Below are 24272 nucleotides of genomic sequence, written 5' to 3'. Positions count from 1 at the left end.
TGAAAAACTATTTCGGCTGCAACATAACAGATTTCTAAAAGTACAGTAGAGGGTCTATTTAATAATCCATAAAATTATGTTACTACCTTTCTGTATCATTTAAAGAAAGACGAAAAATGTGTAGTTTTATAAAATGGAAAGAATTTAGGTTTGAGGAATGGATTTGTTTCACGTCAAACTTAAGCGGTTCAACGGTTTATACTGGGACACATTTTTGGGTTCGACATAAAATCTTAACCTTAAAATGAATACAAAATTTTAACCCTGAAAAATATAAAGCACTTCATAGTCCTGTAAAATATAAAGCTTTTATAGTCCTGTAAAACACAGTAGAACAGGAGCTCTGTGAGTTTTTACACATTGTGAACAATATGAAACAATTGAAATAAAAGCAGAACAATGTTATAAAGAGTCATGACAGTATCCCTCCGCCCTTAATGTGAATTCTACTTTCCATTTCCATACTGCAGAGTTTTTGATATTCTGTTCAATTAACTGCAAATAGATGGTGAATATAAAATTAACTCAAAAAATTATTCACAGTGTCAAATAAACTAATTAAATATATAATGATATAATGATACTGCAAAATATCCGTATAGCTCAGCCGTTAGGGATTATGTGTATGAATCAAGCTTCAAATATTGGCCACAATGTTAAACATTTTTCACTAGCAATTAAACGCCTGCTTCTCTGAATGCATTCATTTTCTTATACTACACTAAAACCAAAAATGTCTCTGTATTTGTTGTAACTTTGGTATTAAAAAAAAAAAAGTGGCCGGAGCGATCACTTGTCTGCTTACCCCATGACTATATTCGTAGAAACCAAACACTGAAATGCACTAAACACAACTTCTAACGACTAAGCTATCAGTTCTAACTCTATGCCTTAAATATTTATTTAAATACACTTTAAAAGTGGAAATCATATTAAGATAAAATAACAATTAAGTAGGTAACTAATTGTTCATTTAATTCGTTCCTATATGATTTATACATTAATTGTATACAATGAAACAGAAAAATGTGAGAAAATAATTTATATCGTAAATGAAACAGCCACATGTACAGTATACTCATAGTGCATACCCATTATATAGAGAAAAAAGGTTAATGAAGTCATTTACATAATAAATGAAGTGTTTTAACATAATACTTGGCAAAGATCCTTTGTTTTAAAGGAATTCTTTAAGAGAATAAATGAAGGGAAGATCACAATTTTTTCTGGTCTATATTAGCAGTAAAAACACACCAAATTGTATTAACAAAATACAATGCACATCGTATTAACTTATATACATTAGCCTATGTAATGAACCTTATCATCATTTAAAAGTTATATGTAATATACCTTCGGATGTACTACTACTTTTTTTTAAACAGAAATTTGTAGCATTCCATAACATTGAGTTTTAACACAGATAGCCTTCATACAGTATGTAAAATCAGAAAAGTAAATATATATGAAGTGATTACAATGTTCAAAAAAGCACTATATTATTCTAAAGAATTCCTGCTATCCATATTTTGTCTTGAATAACTCCGCCATTTTTCTTTTTTAGCCCATTGATATATAGGAGGAAATCTTCCTCTGTTTCTTTGAGATTTTAAGGGTTTTACTTTTTATTATTTTTCTTCAGGTCTATTTAAATGTCTCTTACTTTCTGGAAATAAAATTCTGTGTTGTATGTTTTTAATATTCATAAATGACATCTAATTTAAATAATAATATACTTATATATACTAAAAGATCATTTTGACAAAGCAAGGGACATTTAAATAGATATTCAGAAGAAATCAGTAAAATCAGAACATCAAAAATTTTATTCATTTCAAAGAAAAGGAAGAATACTTCCCTTACAAATCAATGGGATAGAAAAGAAAGGAGGCGATGGTACTGAACCTCGCACCGTTAAGGAACTAGTACTCTGAGAAATATAATTACACTTTCTCTCTTAACTGATTCCACGCAAAAAAAAGTTAAGAACAATATCAAACAACAGTTGTCTTTATAATTGAAGAAAACTTCAAACCTATGAAATAGTAATGTAGAATTTAAATAGCTCAGAATCAAGATTGTGAGAATATAGAGAGATACAGAAAATTTTACAACACTGCATAGAAAAGATGAAGAAATAATAAAAAAAGAATTTAACGACAAAAACTGGGATAGGGAGACTAAGGTAATATTGGCAAAACAAAAATCAATTTCAAAGCCGTAATTCTCAATATTTGCTTGAAAGGTAAGTGATGACCATAATTCCCGTGTGATTTGAAATAAACCGCATTAAAATGGGAATTTTTTTACAAATGTTATGATTGAATGAAATTCACCCGTTCTAAAAGGAAAAAAAATGTAGTCCCACATATATCCTACCACTCTTCACAAATATCTTTAAGGATGTTAGTACATATGATTTTTGTCAATACTCTCCGTTAGTGGCGTAGGGAAGGGGGGCCCAGAGAGGCCGGGCCCCCAAATAGGTCCGACAATGTAGTTTGATGTTTGTAATTTTTTATATATTTTTATGTTTATATATTTTTTGTTTGCAATTGTTCCATATGTACCTATAACAGCACTTGCCCCCCCCAAACAAACATCTTGGCTACGCTACTGCTCTCTGTGGGTCTTCTTCCATTGCAACACTTCTGTATTTCTTGAGCAACATTTCCCCTTGCTTCCAGAAATAAATGAAGTATCTAAAATAGAACAAATATAATGCTTTTCAAAATATACTCTTCAATGTGTACGGCGTTCGCACATCACGTATGTTTATTACAATCGAAAATATACTTCATCACACCCAAACCAAACCAAACTACACAGTGTAATAGACCTTGTTGCAATGAACCGGCTTCAACGCTATATGTTAGACGCTATATGTTACAAGAAAACCTGTAAGAGTAATGAAAACTATAGTCACTGATGAAGAATTCAGTTACGTCGAAACAGTTAACTTGTACTTAATCTTTATTACAACAGTACGGTCGCCACCCCAAACGAGAATCAGAAAAGAAAAGAAATCCTGCCGTATATCCAATGGTAGGAATTTGAGTTTCTTGACAAATGTTTGAAACATTACCTTGAAGCTGCAAGTTAAACAATAAATCCCTAAGTCCCTCACCAGACATAAAGATGTATTAAAATAGAATATTATATTTAGTGAAGATAGCATTATATTGCTTTGAAATAGAACTTCGATACGCGTCAGGGTTTTGCGACACTATTGTATTGGCAATTGAGAATTTTGTATTCGGCTGAATACAAAATATTACATCTTAAAATAAAACCTTGTTAATGGAACAAATAAAATGCACATATACTTAAATAAACTACAGGTAAAATCGATCAGATGGGCAAAAATGATAAAAGTTTAAAAACAAATACATTTTATGTTCTCCTAGGAGTCAATTTGAGTAACATATCTAAAACACAAACAATCTGTAATAAGAATTCAATCGAATGAACATAACTTTGAGAAACGCTATAAAAAAAAAATCACAAAACTATAACTTTACATTTGTTCGTTTGTCTGCCGAGCTCCTTTATGGCTAAGCAGTTACTGTACGCGTCTTAGGCGTGGGTGACCCGGGTTTGCTTCCCGGAGGGAGCTCACGTGGTTCGGATTCCACTTTAATCAGTAGGTCCCGTCTTATATAGCCTCGCTGCTGAAAGGGACGTTAAACATAAAATCAACTCAACTTTCGGCCTTTTAAGTTAAAATTTTCAGAGTACAATACGAGACACTCTAAATTTCCTGTTTAGATTTTGGCGGCATACCAACGTAAAATATCAAAATGGCGGCCATTTTGTCAAATGAACGAGTATCTACGATACGAAGCGCAATTTTCAGTCTTTTAAGTTGAAATTTTGACGGTAGAAGCACAAGATATGATAAATTTGCTGTGTAGATTTTCTCGGCGGTCCAATGTAATAAAAAAAAATAATAATCAAAATGGCGGCCATTTTTTCAAAACGGCAGTGAGTAGAAAATTGTTGCAAGTTCTGACAATGACAATATTGAAATATAAATCTCATATTAACACTTTTACCCCAAAGACATTGAAATATTTCGAAAAAAAAACGATTAAACCCGAAAAAACCCAATTAAACTCGAATAAACCCGAAAAATGGGCCCAGGTGGGTTTGTTTTTTTCAAAAAAGCCCGGGGTTTTTTCAAACTCTCCTTCATGATGAGCTTTTCTCCTCAAAAAAGTTTTAATAGTAGTCGCTAATGGTTTTCTACAGATGTTAATGTTAAATTGTTTAATTTTTTCAAACTTCCGATGTCCAAGTTTTTGTACCTACACATCGTGAAACAGTGTCAGGAGAAAGGGTTAACACTCGGAAAATGAAAATGAAATATTTGAGTTTTACGTCCCACGGTTATGCCGGTTAGGCTAAAGGAGACGGTGATGATGAGAGATGAATGAAAATGGTGGAATGAAGAAAGTGGGAGGATACGGGAGAATCCCGAGAAAACCCACGCACACGGTGTTTGTCCACCACAAAGTTCACTTGATAGGAGCAGGGTTTGAACCAGGAATCCCATGCACCAGAGATGAACGCTCTACCACTGAGCCACCGCGGCCAGCAAAAAATCAAAATAAGACAGTCTGGTGCAGGTGTAGTTTTGGTGCACTACATTTTGGAAGATTTACAGGTAAAATTCGATACTTTCCATGAAAAGACTTTCTACAGGTACTTTCTACAGGTAACTTAATTACATACAATGTAATACAACTCTATCTTACGTTTACTAATGTTAAACCATTACAAGTGCTTTACGACGAATAAAACAAATGAGTGCATATGAAAAATGTCTCTATTAGATGTTATTTTCCACGGGCGGCTTATTTCTGCACCGTGTACACCGGCATCATATTTCTGCACAGTGTGCAGAACCTGTATTTTGTTTACAAGTGGAGAGTTACTAGTATGAAACAACAACAAGTGTTGTTGAAACTTGTATTATTCTCAAAACGCACTACCTTCCACTACCCTCACTTCTGCGCATACACACAATCGCTGACGTGCCTGCTCCCTTCGGACGTATTCCCGCGCGGGCCCACCAGCTTCGCCCTATCTGACTCGGTTCGATAGCATTCGTGCTATTTAGTGGCCACCCAGCACAGATTGTTTTGTGCTTTTTTGCGCTGTTTTTATGCTAGACATCTGGAAGCCTTATTTATACGCAAATCGTAAAAATATTATAATTTTTCAACAATTAATTCTAGAGGTCCCCTTGAATTTTATTTATGCCAAGTAAAATATATTCCGCCCATTTGAAACCGACTAGGGGAAAATAAAAAAGAAAATAGTGAAAGAATTATAATTTTTCAATTTTTTTTAGTATTGCGCCACAAGTAAACCTGTACACAAGAGCGTTTAACCACCATTTCTCCTGTTTTTTAATTGGAAGTATTCACACACATGTGAAACAAGTCCTCCAGTATATAATCTAGTGGATCTTATTAGGTTACTAAAGATACACTAAATACTAGAGAATACTAAAGGAACACAAACCTTGTCATGGCACAAGCATTATGAGAAATTGTCCACGTTTCTCTAAGATAATTATCTTCCTTTTTGGTATTTCGGCTTAAAACTTATGTACAAATCCGAATTTGTGTTCGTTCAGGTTTATTTTCTGCGCACCACCCGGAATAATTGATGAAACATTTTAATTATTTCACCAATTTCCTTCTTATTGCTTCTAAAATATTTCCACTGGGCGACATGAAAATATCACACATGGCATAGATAAAATTATTAACTGCTTCTAGCAGCCAAGTTATCCTTTAACCTCCAGTTGGTTACCGATTAATTTTCTCAGTGTACCACTCGCGCTGACGTTTTCCCCTGGAGTAGGATTTCTGCTTGGAAATAGCGTTCCTTTGATTGTATTATAAGAGTGCAGCCTGTATACCACCTCGCTTTATTAAGTATTTTAGCCATAAGAAAAGGTTGCGGGTCACTTTCTCACTCTATTATGCAACAACTATTCACAAAAGACAAAATCAAGCTATCACCTCTAGTAGTACGTCAGAGCACCTAATCTAAAAATTATCTAATCTAACCTAACCTAAATTTAGGGATTTACTGTTGTATCGCAGAACCAATTTGAAAATCGGAAAAAAGTACCAAAACGTACTCCGATCAGTTATATTTGGTTGGATTAGATTAAGTTACGTTCGATTACTTTATATTAGATTAGGGGCATACAAACTACAGTGCAAAAAACACAAACCAACATGTGCTAGTCAGGGGCGGATTTCTGGGGGGAGGGAGGGAGGTTGTAATACTACTACTTAGAGCTACTTTTGAGTACTCCAAACTCTGGAATGGGTTTTATTTATATATAAGAAAGTTTCCTAATTTGGAAGGGGGGCAATCGCCCCGATCGTCCCCCTGGATCCGCCCCTGGTGCTAGTTGGCCACTAAAAAGCACGAATTCTATATACTGTAACTGAGTCAAGCAGGGCAACGCTGGTGGACCCGCGCGGGGGTGTGTTCGAAGGGAACAAGTGCGTCAGCGACGGTGGGTATACGCGTAAGCGAGGGTAGTGAAAGCATGTGGGCTTTGGTAATCATACATATTTCGATATCACTTGTTATGGTTTCATACTATTAACGCTCCAGTTCTAAACATAAAATACAGCTCTCGTACACTGTGTAGAAATACATTGCTGTTGAATTAGAAGCCACTTACCTTAAAAACTAAGGCATGTAAACTTTTGCAATTTCAAGAAGAAAATGTTGTACTACAGTTTCTTAACTGTCCTTCGTTTTTTTTAAATAAAAAATTAAGTGAAATCCTTAAGTTTTTTGTCCCACGGTTATGCCGGTTAGGCTAAAGAAGACGGTGATGATGAGTAATGAATGAAATGGTGGAATGAAGAAAGTGTAAATAAACGGGAGAACCCCGACGAAACCCACGCAGACGCTGTTTGCCCACCACAAACTTCACATGGCGATGGCTGGGATATAATCCGGGACCCCAAGCACCAGAGGTGAACGTTCTACCACTGAACCAGCGCGGACCCTACAATTGCAATCGAGTTCTTGATATACCTTAGGGGGTCTGTGAAGGTAAGCAGAAAGGTAAGAAATATAATCGAAGTTAATACACAGGTTGGGCTAGGTAGTACCATTTAAATCACTTTCTTTGATACCTCCTTCCAAATTTTACATGCCACAGATGCCACTGCGCGGGAACATACTATAACCGAATCTACCAATTAACATATGTAACACAACATATAAAATTTATGACAATTTTTAATGTATATGCATAATATTAAATTAACTCACCAAATGTATATTGCTCTCTCCACTTAATATTCAATGAATTTTCCATAAAACTATGAGCGTCCTGCTCCTTCGGGAACTGTTGCAGCATGATATATACTTTAAAGCAATATATTTATATTTATAAACATTTTATCGCCATTTGGAAACTCAACCCCAACAAACTTTATGTTTGAACTCTGGCCCACACTGCATCACCATGTGACAAATGAAGAACGCGAACCGAACATAAAGGCAGCGCAACCAGACTACGATTTCTGCAATCAGGCTCTTTAGCGGCACTGGCGGCTCGGCGACTGTCCGAGCATCTTTTCAAGGTCGGTACATCCGCTGTTTGCCGACCTTCTTCCGGCTCCCTTACTTGTCGGCACGCCGTCAACGTTTCGGCGTCTTTCCGACATTTGCCGCGGTCGCCGTCCGCTGTTTGCCGTCTCCTTCCAAAATATTTGTCAAGGATCCTTTCGTACTTGTATTTTATTTTAAGTATTTACTTCTCATATACCCTTTACGTGCAGTCCCTTTACTACATTTCTTTTAATGCATTTACCTTTTTTTATGGTCGGCACGCCGGCAACGTTTCGACGTCTTTACAACTATCATTTGTCGCTGTCGTACCGTCCGCTGTATGCCGACTTTCTGCCGACTCCGTTTTCACAAGACATGTTTTATGGAATTAGTGCCCACCCACAAGAAAAACCTTCGGACAGTTTCAATTTTTACTTCATCATTAAAGAAGATACAGGCTCTTTTCATTTTCCAAAATTCGACTCTTTGCCGCTGGTACGCGTTATTGCAACTTTCGCCGACGTCGCTTTTTAAGAAATTGCCGGCAGTCTCCTTTTGCAGTCGTCGTCCGACTGTCTGCCGACTGTTTCGAGAAAGCTTTATACGAGGGAAATATAAGCCCTAATTCGCATTTTAAAGCAACAAATTACCTTCTAACTATCTTTGTTATCTCTTGGTGAACGAATCTCTTTTTGCTCGTCGCGGTCGAAAATCGAGCGGAAAGACGCCGGTGTCCGGCGCCGGCAATCCGACCGCGGCATCTGGTCGGCATGGACAAATTGTCCGACTATAGGCGGGCAGGATCCTGATAGGGATAGATAAAATATAGCTTTAGGAACACATATGAGCTAGTTTCATCCTCTTAAGTTATTCCAGTCAGTGAACAGCGTTTAGGGACCATACGAAAATGAGTTAGGTGGTCGAGAACCGGTACATTTACCCTATTTCATTTTCACAAGGATGTTTCACTTTGTAGTGATCAAACTTAAAAGTGGAAACTGATCATTTCTACTTCTTCCGGTTTTACTAAAGTGTTAAGGATGAAGGTTGTTCTTGAAACGCTTTCTCGATTGCCGAAACCTGCTTCGTTTTACTTGTAACCGTTTTTGCTCTACAGTGATGAACGTTGTGACCGGAAGTGACTCAATTCTATCGGTTCAGGTTTTAATAGCGCGTTAAAGCTGAAGACGAAGGTTGCTCTTGAAAAGTTTAATCGATTGTCTAAAGCATCTTTTCGATATCTATTATCGTTTTCGCTCTATAATAATAAAAGTTGAAATCGGAAATGATTCATTTCTTCCTTTTCCAGTTTTATTGGAGTTTTAGGGATGAACATACACGTTGCCCTTCAAAGGTATTATCAATTGCCAAAAACGCTTTTAATTCTCTATTGCTGATTTTCTGTATAGTGGTCAACATTGAAAAAGAAAGTGGCTCATTTCGACGTCTTCCGATTTCACTAGACAGTTAAGGATTAAAGTAAAAGTTGCCTTTGAAACGTATAGTCTATTGCCGAGAACTGATTTTCCCTGTTTATTAGCGTTTTTGTTCTATAATGATCAATGTTAAAAACGAAAATTACTCATTTCTATCACTTTCGGTTGACGAAACGTATCTATTAACGAAGTCCATCGAAATAATCACTCTATCTATCTATTACAAAGAGCAATTTAAAATTTTGTATTGATTCAAATGTTACCCCACGGAGTAACGTACGTACGTACTAACATTACGATATTACAAGTTCCACTAGGTGATCCTAATAATAAACCCGCAAAGAGGGTCACGTAAAATTTTCTCAATTGATTTGGATGTTTTAGATTGAGCGTCATTTCATCTTTTGCTTGGCGGGGAAGACCCCATGATATAACAAAAATTTCACATTTTTCATTTGTTTACTATAAATCTCGAACTCATGGGGAGTTAATTGCGCCTCCCTTCCCCCTAACTGTCACCCCTGAGTTTTAGTATATTTGTTGCACTTCCGAGTTGAGTAGAGGGATTACTGTCGAGATGGAATATGCTCTTGGACACTTAATAAATTACATAAAACCCTTCTCGCTGTCCATTCAATAATATTCAACTGGAAGTGATTGGTTTCTACTACATCCGGATTTAGTAGAATGTTAATGATGAAGTTATCCTTGGCATGTTTTATTGATTACGGAAAACTGATTGTTACTAGCTATTATCGTTTTAGCTTTATAGTGATTAACATCAAAACCGGAATGACTCATTTACACCACTTCCGGTTTTATTAGAGTGTTAAAAATGAAGATGATTACACCACTTCCGGTTTTATTAGAGTGTTAGAAATGAAGATGATTACACCACTTCCAGTTTTATTAGAGTGTTAAAAATGAAGATGATTGTTCTTAATACGTTTAATCGATTACCGAAAACCGTTTATCCTTATCTATTACAGTTTTTGCTATATAGTGATTAATGTTGAAACCGGAAATGACTCATTTCTACCACTTCCAGTTGGCGAAATCAGCTCCATTAACAAATTGCCTCGAGGTAATCACTCTATTTATCTAATGCGTAATTACCATAGTGATTGATTCGTAAGATGATGTATATGGGGTTTTTGATGGTAATGTATTAAAATGCCCTCAAGTTGGCTACAAAATAAAAAGTTAAATTTATCTCTCAAATTTTGCAAAATCGAAGTCGGTGGGCATTATGGGAACAGTCTACAATGACATATTATGCATATAAAAATTAACATACTCTACGCTTTTCGCTGGGTGCCACAAAGCATCGAATTTGGTTTCATAATCATAAGCAGATATATGTATGTATGTATGTATGTATGGTCGGAAATATGGGACTATAGGGTCTTTATCACCAAATTCACGATATTTAATGGCAGTTGATTTCACGAGATAATAGAAACATCAACTACAGTTTTGATTCAGTTTCGTTTGAAAACAGACATTATATTGCCTTTTTTTTATTAGAATATCCATATCTATTTTGGAAAAAGTTCCGAAATATTTGTAATGCTTTCGTTTCAAGTTAACGTATTATGAATCTGCCATTTCGCGTTTGAGTGGAAATAGGACTTCCCATGTTTTATCTCTATATATTTTTGAGAGAACACGTTATTGAGCAATAGAGAATACAACTGTTTTTCGGTTCGGTGTGGTTTCTTTTAACCGTTTGAAAATGAAATTAAATAATTCCTTTTTTTAATGTCCCACGATTGTTACTGTCAGGTTAGCAGAACCATGCATAAACAAGTGAATTGTGAAAGATGAATGAGTGGAATGAGAAAGTGGGAGGAAACGGAAGTACGGGGATTTTTCGACAAAACCAACGACCACGATGTTGTCCGCCTCAAGCTTACTTCCCTTAGGAACGATCCAGGTACCACGCCCATCAGATAGTTCAGTAGACGGGGTCCCGGTTGGATTTACTTCCGATGAGATAGCCTTTGAAATTTTTAATGTTCTCGACATTTGTGTTCGAATCAATGTCGTTCAAGGTTAATAGAACTGTAAAACGAATCTAACAAAGTAGAAAATAGAGACGGAGATATATTCGGTAAATCAGAAAATTGTTCGAATGACTCTCAAGACTATTTTCTCCTTCATGTCCTTGCGCACTTGTGCGTATTCTTAAGTTTCATGATACAAATTAGAATTCCCTACACTATAGTATTTTATCATGACTGAAATCAGAGTGTATAAATAAAGCTCATTCTTAGGACCTAAGGTTTAGACATTACTCCTTTTAAAGTATATCTTATAAGGCAATTCACCTTTAGACAGTATAAAGAAACAATTTTTTTCCTTTTTCCTATCATTTTCATTATGCTTGTTTGCATTTATTTCACTACTAGCAGCGTTCACCCCGCTTCGCTGCGGTCACCCCGGAACGCAATAAACTTTGTTACTTAGATAATTTTTACTTTTTCGCTTTCAAGTGATTTATAGCGCCTGTTAGTTATGTTAACCCGCCGAGTCACAGGGTCATGCGGGTTGCATATAAATACGTTTATTTTTATACCTATGATGAACTAATAACAAAGGATTTCTACGTATGGACACCTGAATGGTCAATTATCTCAAGACACTGGTAATTGAAAATTAAAGTGATATGATAAAAACCATCTAGGGTCCACATCCTAACAACCCCCCAAAAATGAAAGAAATCGGTTCAGCCGTATTACCGTGATGAGCGGACAAAGGATTTTTGTACGTATTTACACCTGATTGGTCAATTATCTCAAGACACTGGTAATTGAAAATTAAAGTGATATGATAAAAACCATCTAGGGTCCAAATCCTAACAACCCCCCAAAAATGAAAGAAATCGGTTCAGCCGTATTAGCGTGATGAGCGGACAAAGGATTTTGTGCGTTCTCTTTTATATATATAGATAATTTCACCCATTCTAGAGATTTTAAACCGAGAAGTTTTATAACTAGATCTTTTGAACTAAATGTGAACAAATATGCAATATAAGCAGTAAACACACATTTTAATATTCAATCATTACATTTGCAATTTACACATGTAAAGAGCATTAGACTTTTAATTATTTAATCATATCCTCGTTAAAAAATAAATACAACTTCCCAGAGAGAGTAACGAACTCTCGATCTTCACAGACAGTGAGACTCAACATGCTTGCCAACCACTTTCGTCTTTACAGCTCGCAGATAGTTTCTATATAAAGGGCATAGGCAAAATCCAATTAACCCTGTATAAATCTGCGGGAATTGTGGCTGATCTAGGCTTACATTTTTTGGATTTATTTTCTGTACAAGTTTTCAAGTTCATGTGAAGAGGAGTGTACCACAAAAAAAGCGCAAATTATCCTCGGTCTTGATGCAATAGGACGTAATATTGAGGTTTCAAATCTTCAGGAATAATAATAATAATAATAGTAATAATAATAATAATAAGAAAAATATAGAATACAAATTTCGTCTTAGGATAGATTGTACTAAAATTTGTAAAATGGCCCCTAGCATTAGGCAAAATTACAAAATAGTCAGGATTGGAGAGAAGTGTCCATACCATCGGGCCATACACACTGCGTACATTCCTACAAGCAGCTAAATGTTAAACCAAAGGTTTCCAGTAAATTTTCATGTAGAAAGAAGGGAAAGCTGGGATAGATCCAGTGACACAAGCTCCAGAGCTGAGTTTACTACGACTGAAACAACCATAAAGAAAGCGCCTAAACTTTTTGGTACAGGGTGAACGATTAAATTCACGAAACTTCAATAATAATAATAATAATAATAATAATAATAATAATAATAATAATAATAATAATAATAATAATAACGAACCACCAATGGGGAAATAACGACATGTCGATAAAAACTGGCGACTTCGCAGCTACCCTACACGGCGACACCACTTCCGTTTTGAAAATTATACCAGTATTAGCTCACCAAGGGCTGAGACGCGACGGGACGCCAATGAATGACAAGTTATTCCACCAAAATGCTTTAATTCACCAATATGCGTGATTTTTTTTACATTACAGTGATTCTAGAAACACTAAAGAAATTTTAAAAAAATATCCGGGATGGGCTCGAACCACTAGCCTTGTGATTACTAGTCGCATTCTCTTCCGACTTCGCCACGGAGGCGTTGAAAAGAATCGCCTGTGAAGGAATAAATCGTTGAAATCTTTTTAATTTTGCTAATCAGAGTGCTTTGGTAACCGTGGATATTGGACAATAACTGTTTGGATTCAGATAAAAAGCATTCGCCTTGTTGTAATTTTGTAACGAAATGATATGCATCTCTTTATTTCATTTCTTAGTTCTCCAGTATTCACTTTCTAATGATCGGAGACAGTTGCCATCTATTAGACGCACTCAATACAAGTAGACCCACTCATATATCAAAGATATTTCAGGAACAATTCGTCATATAAAAATAGCATACATGTGTTTGCTACATAAAAGGTGTTAAGTTCAAAATGTTGTAAACGTTTGAATTTAGAAATAATATGATACTTTGTGGGGAACTATTTACGCAGAGATTTAAAACTCTAATACCCAAATTTTAGAGGATAGCGTTCCAGTAAACGCAGAAATTGTAGTTTCATGCAGAAAGTGTTGTACTGAACGTTTTGAGGAAAAAAAACTATAATAAACATAACTGAATTTCACTGAAAAGTAAGGTATATAATAAACTAAATTTTAGAATATGCACAACTAATTATAAAAGCTTTGCTATAAAGACAATAATTTGATATGCTCAGAAATACAAAGCAACAAAATAGCGGTTAAGATTCAGTCTACACAGCAATTATTAGATAAGAAATGGATATACAATATTTCTAGAATCAAGAAAAGAGGAGAAATGTTTACGATACTTTTTGTCTCGTCTCCATTCTCATCTCCAAAGCAATACGCTAATTTGAGTTAGCCCTGTCCCATCCCGAAAGCAAAATGTTCATTCTTGTCTCGATTTTGTTTGTTTTGTTTTAGTAACGAGATTTGGAATTTCTCTTCTGGTATACAACACTAAATAAAACCACAGTATTCTTGTCAAATGTCACGTTTCTGCTTGTAACGGTCTGACCTGAACGATAATAACCTTTTAGCTTCTAATCGTTTACGAGATAATAATTATTGTTTTTAGTTTCCTATTATTACTATTATTATTCCTAACTAATTTGATAGTTCAAGTATTGAAACATGCGAGTATTCACATATGTGAAAATAATAAAACTTTATTCATCGCCGATCAATATCCCCAAAAATTCTAAAGAAAAAAAAATACTTGTCTTTTGTGGATCCGATACGAGGACCTTCAGATTACTGGTCAAGCGCCTTCACTGCTGAACCACGATCAGTGAAAGGTTTGTTCTTAGTCTTTTCACGTTAGGTAATTTTACCTCCGCTTGCAAATTTCTACGAAATTTTTATTCTTTTCAAAACGTCTTTCGTATTTATTTTAAATGGCATAGTTTTAATAATTAACATGAGTTGATCTTATAATGTTGTTCCTCAGTTTTTTTTCTTCGCACACCAAACTATCGGATTAAATGCTCATACTATGCATTTGGTTTCAAAGCAGTCACCATGACCTTGTCGAGGACTAATATTCACACTAGACAAACGTTTGTTCGACATAGTACTGAAGCACAAGGCTCACGTGGTCAGCTCCAAATGGAAATGATTGAAGTGTTCCCTTCTCTTGATATTTTTTTAACAAGCATTAAAAAATGAATAGTAAACTACGAGTGTCGAACCCAGGACACCTAATGGCTATTTCAGTGGTCAAGTACAATATTCACTCACCCAACATTACACAATAGAAGTTTTTGTAACAACCTTAATATCTGAAACTAGTTGTAATACTTTCGTTGTATTAGCGTTAAATGCTAACCTATGAAGATTTGATCTGATTTCTTTCTTATCTTTTTACAGTTTGTTGTGTGAACTGAAATAGTAAAATAAATTTAAATATATATTTTATTTATATATGCTACTTGAATAGATTTTGTTAATATAATTATATTACGAAGTTGATGCTAGTTGTATGTACTGATTGTTCATAATATCGATTCCAAGAATGGTTAGAAAATGTAGTCTCGCAACAAAAATCTTTTTGACAGATAGTAATGTATTATTTTATTACAGAAGACTGTTCTTTTAGATTTCAGCGTATTTAATTGAATAACTTTCAAGACACAAAGGATTCTATGGTAGAAAAGAAATATTGTGTTTCACTCAAGATTTCTTCAACAGGATTGTCCTAACCGAGATTTGGGTACTTAAGCCTTCATTCCACAAACTGAAATTTTCTGTGTTTCTTTATGTGTTTTTTTTTAAATCAAACTTTCTTTCCCATTCCTCCTCCCTCCTTTCACATTTCATGAAAAAACTCTCAACTTAGGACACAGCGGCAGTAGTGAAAGAATAGTCGAGGTGTTATAGGAGTAGGTTAGAAATCGTGTTGTTGTGAGTTCAAAAGCGCTGTAAGTCAGTTTAATACTTTTAAATTACATTTGTTCTTGTAAGGTATGTGATGTCTCTTGCTCAAATTACTCCATCTACAGATGAGATGCAGGAATCATGCATATGTAAACCGAGAGAAAGAGAGAGTCGAGATATCTTCAAATGAAATATTATCGGAAACATTCATTTACATTCATATTTTATTTATGTTTTAGTTCATTTTCGTTTATTCTTCTTTACTAAGTTACAGTCTCGATTACTTAGAATATAGAAAGGGATAGTGAATGATATATTATGGCGTATTACAAGAGAAAACTCATTTTCTTTTGATATTGCACAAAAGAACTGATTTTCTTTTGTATTCTCTTCATGACTCTAATGAAAATATGCATTTTCACCAATTGGAGATTAAATTAGGCAATCTCATGTTATATGCACACAAAATACCACTGTTTGTCATATTTGAAACATATTACATGTTTTCTACTGATGCAATGTATTTTTTTTTTCAAATTGAATTAACACCCACTGCATATATTGTTTTTACTTCTGAAGTTGGTTTGTTTTGTTTAATTTTCGAATACACTGGAAGCTAGTAATATAACTTCCAAAAATATTCTTGTTAGGTTTAATGTGTTAATGGATAATAATAATAATAATAATAATAATAATAATAATAATAATAATAATAATAATAATAATAATAATAATAATAATAATAATATAGTTAAAAATAAAAACTACGAGTGATTTGTTGATAAAATATTCTCACAAAACAGAGATAGCATGTAGTACAACACAACCTGATTTTTTTCATAAAGTTTTACTAGAGATTTTAAATCTGATAACTAACAAATGTGAAGGAAATGTTGAAACCAATAATGTAAAATATTCAGAGATTTTACAAAATACTGTGACCTGTAAAATAAACTGAATGTTTGACCAACAGTTAGTTGTCATTGGTATGTCTAAGGTTAACTAAGATCTCTTTGAGACTTTCTCATGATATCAATCACTATGTACATACTAAAAAGCGTATTCTCCAAGATTTTTTTTTCGTCACGAAGGCATGGATATTTTTCTATTTATTTGCTGTTTGCTACACTGACATGTTTCGAAAGAACTATTGCACTTGTAGAACGCCTTATGTAGTTCTCAACTAGTGAATCCTAACAGTATTATTCTTGTCTAATGTTACAAGATACGACGAATTGACGTGCGAATCCACTTTTGCTCGTGTGTATACATATATGCATATACGCTATGCAGTTTTTTGGGGGATTCATCGAATATAGCCCTAAAAGTTGCCAGTCACTAGACAATAAAAGACAGGCAACAAGTAATTTTAGGACGATGCAGTTATGGGTCTGAACCAGTAGTAGTCCACATGATATAATACACCAGTTCAGGCCGGTAGCCAGCCGAATAATGTAGGGGGGGGGGTGCGGCTGAAGTTAGCGGGGCCCCTATCCAACCATATGATATTTCATTTGAAAGCCCACCGTGAAAACTTTAGGGAGCCAGCATAAATTTAGGGGTGGCCCCCTTAGACCCCTGGATACTGGCCTGAGTCCAGTTCCATGGCCAAAATAATTTAACTCTTAATGCAGGCGACTAGGCCAAAAAAAAAAAAAAACTATGGACTCTTGGTATATATGCTTCAATTATAACTAACATTTGAATATTAATTTTATTATCATGAATGAGGCTCCCGCTTAAGGAACTTTAACTTTGTCATAATTGTTATAAGAATATTAATTTTATATATTAGTTTATAAATAAAACAGCAAAAATAATTATGAGTATTAAAAGAACCGTATTTCTTTAAATTGTTTTGTACCATTGAGCAAAACAGTTAAATATATTTGCATATTCTAGGAATGTCTTCTTTTATTTTTTGTCAATGTCAATTGCTAATTAATGTTATTTTTGCTTGCAGCAATGTGACTAGAACAAGTGACGGACCTAATCCTGAGCTTAGAGTAGATTTAACAATGATGTGGATCTCATTACCCACAATGGTATGCGGAAAATTTCTAAATTATTACACTCTTAATACGTAAAATCACTAACATCCTTAAAGGTGTTAATGTGAATAATATTCAATGCGTGGGAAGTAAATATACTCATAGCACCAATAAAACATACCCCAATTTTATTTCTTATCGGACTCTCTTTGCTTTAGGATTACAGGCTATTGAAAGTGTGAGAAAGTTAACGTTGCAGGTATCTCTAAATTTACTAACAACTGAGCTGAGGGGCCATGTAATCATCTTAGAGTATATTTACTTCTGGTATTTACTATATTTACTCTGGCTGAGCAGAGGGTCGGGAAGAGGCCTTTTCGATTGTTTTGCCGACTCTGGCGGTCGGCAACAGTCGGCAAAGAGTCGGCAAGTGGCATTTTATTTTACGATTTTCGACCGCTTGCCTCCTCGGCAAAAGGTCGGCAACTTTGAACAAGTATATCGCCATGCTGCCTCGGACGGGTGCCGGCTACTCCGGCGGCTCGCCACCATCGACAGCGGTAATCCCTCTTTCCGACCGCGACTCCCTGATAAGGCATTGTTGGATGCGATCAGGAATATATGGTATCAGATCCCCATGGAATCATATCAGCAACTACCAGAATACATGCCACTCCCTGTCCACTCCAAGCAAAACTGGACCAAAAAAGTATTAAGTACGCTGTCGTAATTCAGTGGACACCTAGTGTAGTCGCTACAGTTTTGAATAACATTTCCGCAAGTACAAGGAACATATTAAATAAGATATCTTTCATCAATCACAACAATTAATTTCATTTTTTTGTTTCGATCAACTGCAATACAGCTATGACATATGTGGTTTTACACTTTTACGAATTTTTTATTCTGGTAGTCATAAATCCAATCCATTTTGGCTGTGACTGTAAGCCTACAAGCCATATAAGGTTTAGCAGAAATATATATTGTAAAGATTCTGCCGTAAGAGATCTTATTTATTGAAGTTCACTTAAGTCTTCAATGCCCATTGAAGAAAGATCTGTATTTCTGTTTTTAATTGCATGTAAGTAGTCTCGGATAGTTCCGGTGTTAGTACAGTAACAGGCTCAATTGGAATGCTCTTCACTGTTACGCAACACAGGTACATGACGTGACACAACGAATTCCTTCCATAGGAAGAAAAATACCTTTCTTATCAAGACTTCACACAATTTACGTCAACATGATCAAAAACATGTAATGAATAGCTGGGGAGCCAGCAATGTGAGGTAGATTGTGGCTTCACGGTAACATGTTCACACTCCCATTGATGAAATATGTTCATGAAATGTTTTGAAGCGTAAAAGGGAAGTAGATTTAGAGCAAGGCTTGTCCACATGGATGACAGCAACGATCAAGGTCTTACAGCATATACGAGACTTTGATTTATGACAACGCACTTAGTTTCAGCTTTCTGGGACTCACTTGAAGTTGTTCTTTTGTAACTTGTGATGTAGAAATGTAAAGACTTTTGGAATAAGATTTTTAGTAGATAGGGAATGGGAATTCTGCAGACAAATTTATTATTAGCCCATTTTAACTATAGGTCACCCTATCATCTCTAATAACTTTTAATCTACCCCTAATAATTTCTAGCGCAATCCCTATCCCAAATAACTTCTATTACATCTCAAATAACTTTCTATCTTACTCATAATAACTTCTAATGCATACTATCACTAAATCTAGTTACAAAAAATCACTAAGTATGTTACAAAAAAGTCACTAAATCTGGTTATAACCGGTTTTGACTTCAAAAATCATTAAATCTGGTTAGAAAAAATCACTAAATCTAGTTACTAAAAAATCACTAAATCTTGTTACAAAAATCTGGTTATAACCAGTTTTGATTCAAAAATCACTAAATCTGGTTACAAAAATCTGGTTATAACCGGTTTTGACTTAAAAAATCATTAAATCTGGTTACAAAAAATCACTAAATCTAGTTACAAAAACAAAAAAATCACTACATCTAACAACATTTAACAAGAATGAACAGTTACATTTTAAACTCTGGTACATACTCTTTTAAATACCGTTTGAATTATTAAAATCGAAAAAAAAATAACGAATTTAGCATTTTGCCGCCTATATTTATACAATCCAACACAGAAGGTTTGTGCACACTCTAGCACATGCACATACATATATCCAGTTTACAAGCAAGTTTCAGATGAGAGAACAATAACATGCATGTACATGAGATTTATAGCCTCTTTCTTTCTTCTCCTCACACTAACATACATATATATACATTAGCCTCCTCATGCCTACAGAACTTTTTAGCTAGCACTCGTGAGATGGAGCTGTATATTGATGACGTCGTATAATACCTGTTAGAAAACGTCATATATACATATTCAAGCACTCTTTTTGTCTTCACCAGAGAGTGCTGTACCGATGACGTTGTATAATAGCTGTTAGACGACAAGCTGTTGGAATACAACCATATGATGAAGATGTGAAAATTATACATATGATAAGAAATGCAGAAGTTAAAATTCATGGTGATGATTTAGTTATTAATAATAGACATTATACACGGACAGAAGGTTTATGGCAATTATTGACAAAACATAATCCAACAAATTATAATGATGATGATCTAGAAAATTATAAACAAATAGTAATTGATTCTAGTGTTGCATTTCATAATAATGATCCGAATGCAAGAAAACAAAAATCTAGTAAAGGTAAAAATATAAAGAAATTATCAAACCTATTTGGGATGAATGTATGAAACTAACAACACCTTCAAAAAAGACACCAAAATCTGGAGAAGGAATAAAAGTATATAACGAATTATCGAAAGAATACATATGGATGGAAGATGTGGGAAAACTGATTGATCGCTTGATTGTTATTGATGGAGAAGAAAAATCGGGAAATGATAACTTTTATAATTAGAAAGTAGGTATTATGGATATGATTAATTCTAAACTTTCACAATTTATACCTATTGATCCAAAAGGTATAGGTTATTTGATAAAGATTTTGAATACGCTACTACCAAAATTTTGGAATGGTGTGAAGTATGGTAAAGGATTAGTAAATGACTTGATAAATAAACTTCCACTTGAGTTGCATATTCCAGGATTGCAATATTGTGGTCCGGGTACAAAACTTCAAGAAAGATTAGTAAGAGGTGATAAAGGTATTAACCCATTAGATGAGTCTTGTAAAGAACACGATATATACTATAGGGATAATAAAGATACAGAATCAAGACATATTGCAGATAAGGAATTAGAAAATAAAGCTTGGGAAAGAGTTTCTGCTAAAGATGCTAATTTAATAACTGAAAAACTACCTGCTCTTGGAACTGCTTTAGTGATGAATACAATAATAAAATTTGGTTTATATTTATAAGTAACAAAAGTAAGATTTGGTTTAGATTTATAAGTATTTTTTAGATTTAGGTTTATATGTACTTTTTATGGAAATTTTTCATAAAAAGCTTTTAATTATATAATAAATATGCAGTTAAAAGGTTTTACATTTACGATTCCTAATCAGGAACTTAAACAATTAAATATTGATCAGACTTTAACTAACAAAAAGCTCAAACAAAAGGAAGCAAAACTAAGTAAAGGACAATGTATGTCTCTATCTCTTTCTATACCACAACTTAAAAAAATAAACAAAGAAATGAAGACGAATGATAATAAAGTTCATTATGGTGGTTTTATATTTACTATTCCAAAGCTTTTAGCTTTTATAGGTGCTCTAGGTTCTGTTGCTGGAGGTGCGGCTGCTATTCCTAAGACTGTACATGATGCAAAAAAGAATAAAATGGAATTAGAGTAACAAAAGCGACATAACTTAGCAATGGAAGAAAAACAAGGTGGTAAGCTTTCAAAAAACGTAAACTCCAAAAGAGTAAATTAAAAGAAGAAATAAAACCTTTGAGTAATTTAGACCTAATACAACTTGCTAAAAAACTTAACATAAGAAACTTTAGAGGTGTATTTATGAGTATGAATTGCCTAAACAACCAAGGAAGAATGAGTGTGCTATTGTTAATTTTGATACGTCTAAAAATATAGGAACGCATTGGATTTCTTATTGAAAAAAAGGAAATAGAAAGTATGTGTTTGATTCATTTGGAGGTAATCCGACAAAAAGACTCGTAAAATATCTTGGTCATAATATAGAGTACAATAGCAGCCGTATTCAACATTTTAACGAGGTAATTTGTGAACATTTATGCATTACAGTGTTAAAAATGTTTACAGGTGGGTATAGTATTTCAGAAATTATTAGTCAGGTGAATAGGAATAAGGATATTTGGAGAAGTTATATTTAAGTTTTTATGGGTTTATTTTATGGGCTTAATTCATAAAACGATTACAAGTATTTTTATAATAAATATGGATAAGATAGAATCATATCAATTACAATCCTTTAAACCCAATCAAAAAACAATCGAGAATTTAAATAAGCCAAACAGGTCTATTGAATTTGATATTGACGTGGGTGATGGGTTCATACATCCATATTATGCTGATATTTATGTAACTTTTGAAATTAGAGGTAGAGACGCTGATGGAGAATATACTGCTGGTCAAAATATTAGACTTATTAATAACTTCTTCCCACATTTGTTTTCTCAAATTCAAGTTAGTAAGCATGGACAGAAGTTGGATATTATAGATTATCCTGGTTTAACTTCAACAGCTGTAAACACATGTACGATTTCAAAACCAGAGGCAAATCAGTAAGATGAATGTGGATGGGAAGGAATTACGTGGGCAAGAACATATGAAGAAAAAGTGTTGTTGCTAAGACTTTTGCCAGGATTTTGTTTAGATTTTAAAGATATTATGTGGAAAGGAGGTTTGAAATATACATTTAAAAGAAGTGGTTCTGATGATAATGCATTTGTTATTTGGAAAACAAAAATGCAGGATGGAACATATGAAGACAATCAACCGCATCCAGTTAAAGCTAATATTACAAATATGGAGTTAAGAATGCCTATTGTTAATTATGAACCTAACTATGCCACCTTGTTAAGATCTAATATGTTAAAAGAAGGTAAGATTCCTATTTCATTCAACACGTATCAATGTTTGCAGAAGACTGTTAGTGGGAAGTATTTAGAATTCGATTTAACCACACAATTTAACTCAAGTGAATTTGATATGCCTAATTTCGGGATTGCCTTTTTCCAAACTGATAGAAATGATAATCAAGAAAAAGATTCAAGCTATTTTGATCATTGTAAAGTTCAGAATATCCATTTTCGTAATTCTAGAAATGAATCTTTCCCATTAGAATCTTTAAACTTAGAGTTTGCAAAACATAAGTATTTGAGAGCTTATGAAATGTATACGGTATATAAGCTAGCTACAATTGGAAACACTGAGCTGTATTATTACCCGAAAGTGTTTTTAAAAAATAGACCGATGTTTGTAATTAATACAAGCAAACATAAATCAGTAACTGTAAGTGATAGAAAAAATTTGAAACTGACTGTTAATTTTGAAAGCGATGTACCAGATAAAACAATTTGTTATGTTGTTATGACTGGTAAGAAAAATTTAGAGTATGATGTTGAGAAAGAAAAAATAATTGAGAAGATATAAATCAATTATATGTTTATTAGATTTGTTTAGTTTGTAAGTGTTTTTATGACAATATCATAAAAACTTATTTAATAAAATGACTATTCCAGATAACATTCCACGTGAGAATTTAATTGCGTTAATTGAAGATACTATATTAAATCCTGAGAAGTTATTAATGAAAAACAAAAGGAAGTTTAAGAGAATAAAATGTGTTTATACTACTCTTATTACGTTACCAATTCTATTATCAGCTTCTACAGGGTTCAACAATGTATTTATTGCTGTTACAGTGTATTCAATTATCACAACTGCATTTGCTTCGGCTTCTGCTGTTACCACTGGTCTATCAACACGGTTTAATATAGCTTCAAAGAAAGAATATTATAAAAATATGGTGAATCGGATTGGGCTGTTTAAAGATGAGCTTAATGTAATTAAGCTCATGAATGGTGAATAAACAGATGAAAATGTAAGAGATATTGTTAACAGAATCAATGACATACTTAACGAAATTCGAGACTATTAGAAAAAATTCTATATAATAAATATGGCAAAACACGTTGATTTTTTAAACAAGCTTGGAAGCCTTGAACAAAAACAAGTAATTGGATTAAATTAATTAGAATTAGATACAGAATATAAGATTGAGAAAATGGAAAAGATTAAAACTAAGTTTGGAAAAAGCATTTTAGTTGAAAATGAAGAGTTTAAATTCTTTCTTCCACCTAGATTTATAAAACACTTAACAGATAAGATGATTCATGAAATTGTTAAAGATGGATTAAAAATCAAATATACTGGTATAAAAGATAATTATGCAACTTTTGAGTTCTGTATGTAACAAAATTGATGCAAATAAAAACAATCTTATCAAAAAGTGAGCTGTTAGTATGGAGCCTCAGAAGAAATTTATTCTTACTAATTCATTCAATGTGATTGTGAAAGATGTACAAGATCAAACGCAAGTAGTATTTGAAATCAATGGATGTTTATTCAGTTTGAACTATGATCAATGGACTGAGTTTAAGAAATCATTATTTTCAATAGAGAATGAAGTTAGCAGAAGATTTCACTATCAATATACTAATTTGTAACTATCAATATACTAATTTGTAACTATTATGTAATTGTGTAGAATTT

This window comes from Thermobia domestica, chromosome 5 (genome assembly GCF_964235325.1).
Source record: "Thermobia domestica chromosome 5, izTheDome1.hap1.1, whole genome shotgun sequence".
NCBI classification, from domain to species: domain Eukaryota; kingdom Metazoa; phylum Arthropoda; class Insecta; order Zygentoma; family Lepismatidae; genus Thermobia; species Thermobia domestica.
The sequence above is the reverse complement of the archived record's forward strand: the minus strand, read 5'-3'. Positions refer to the sequence as shown.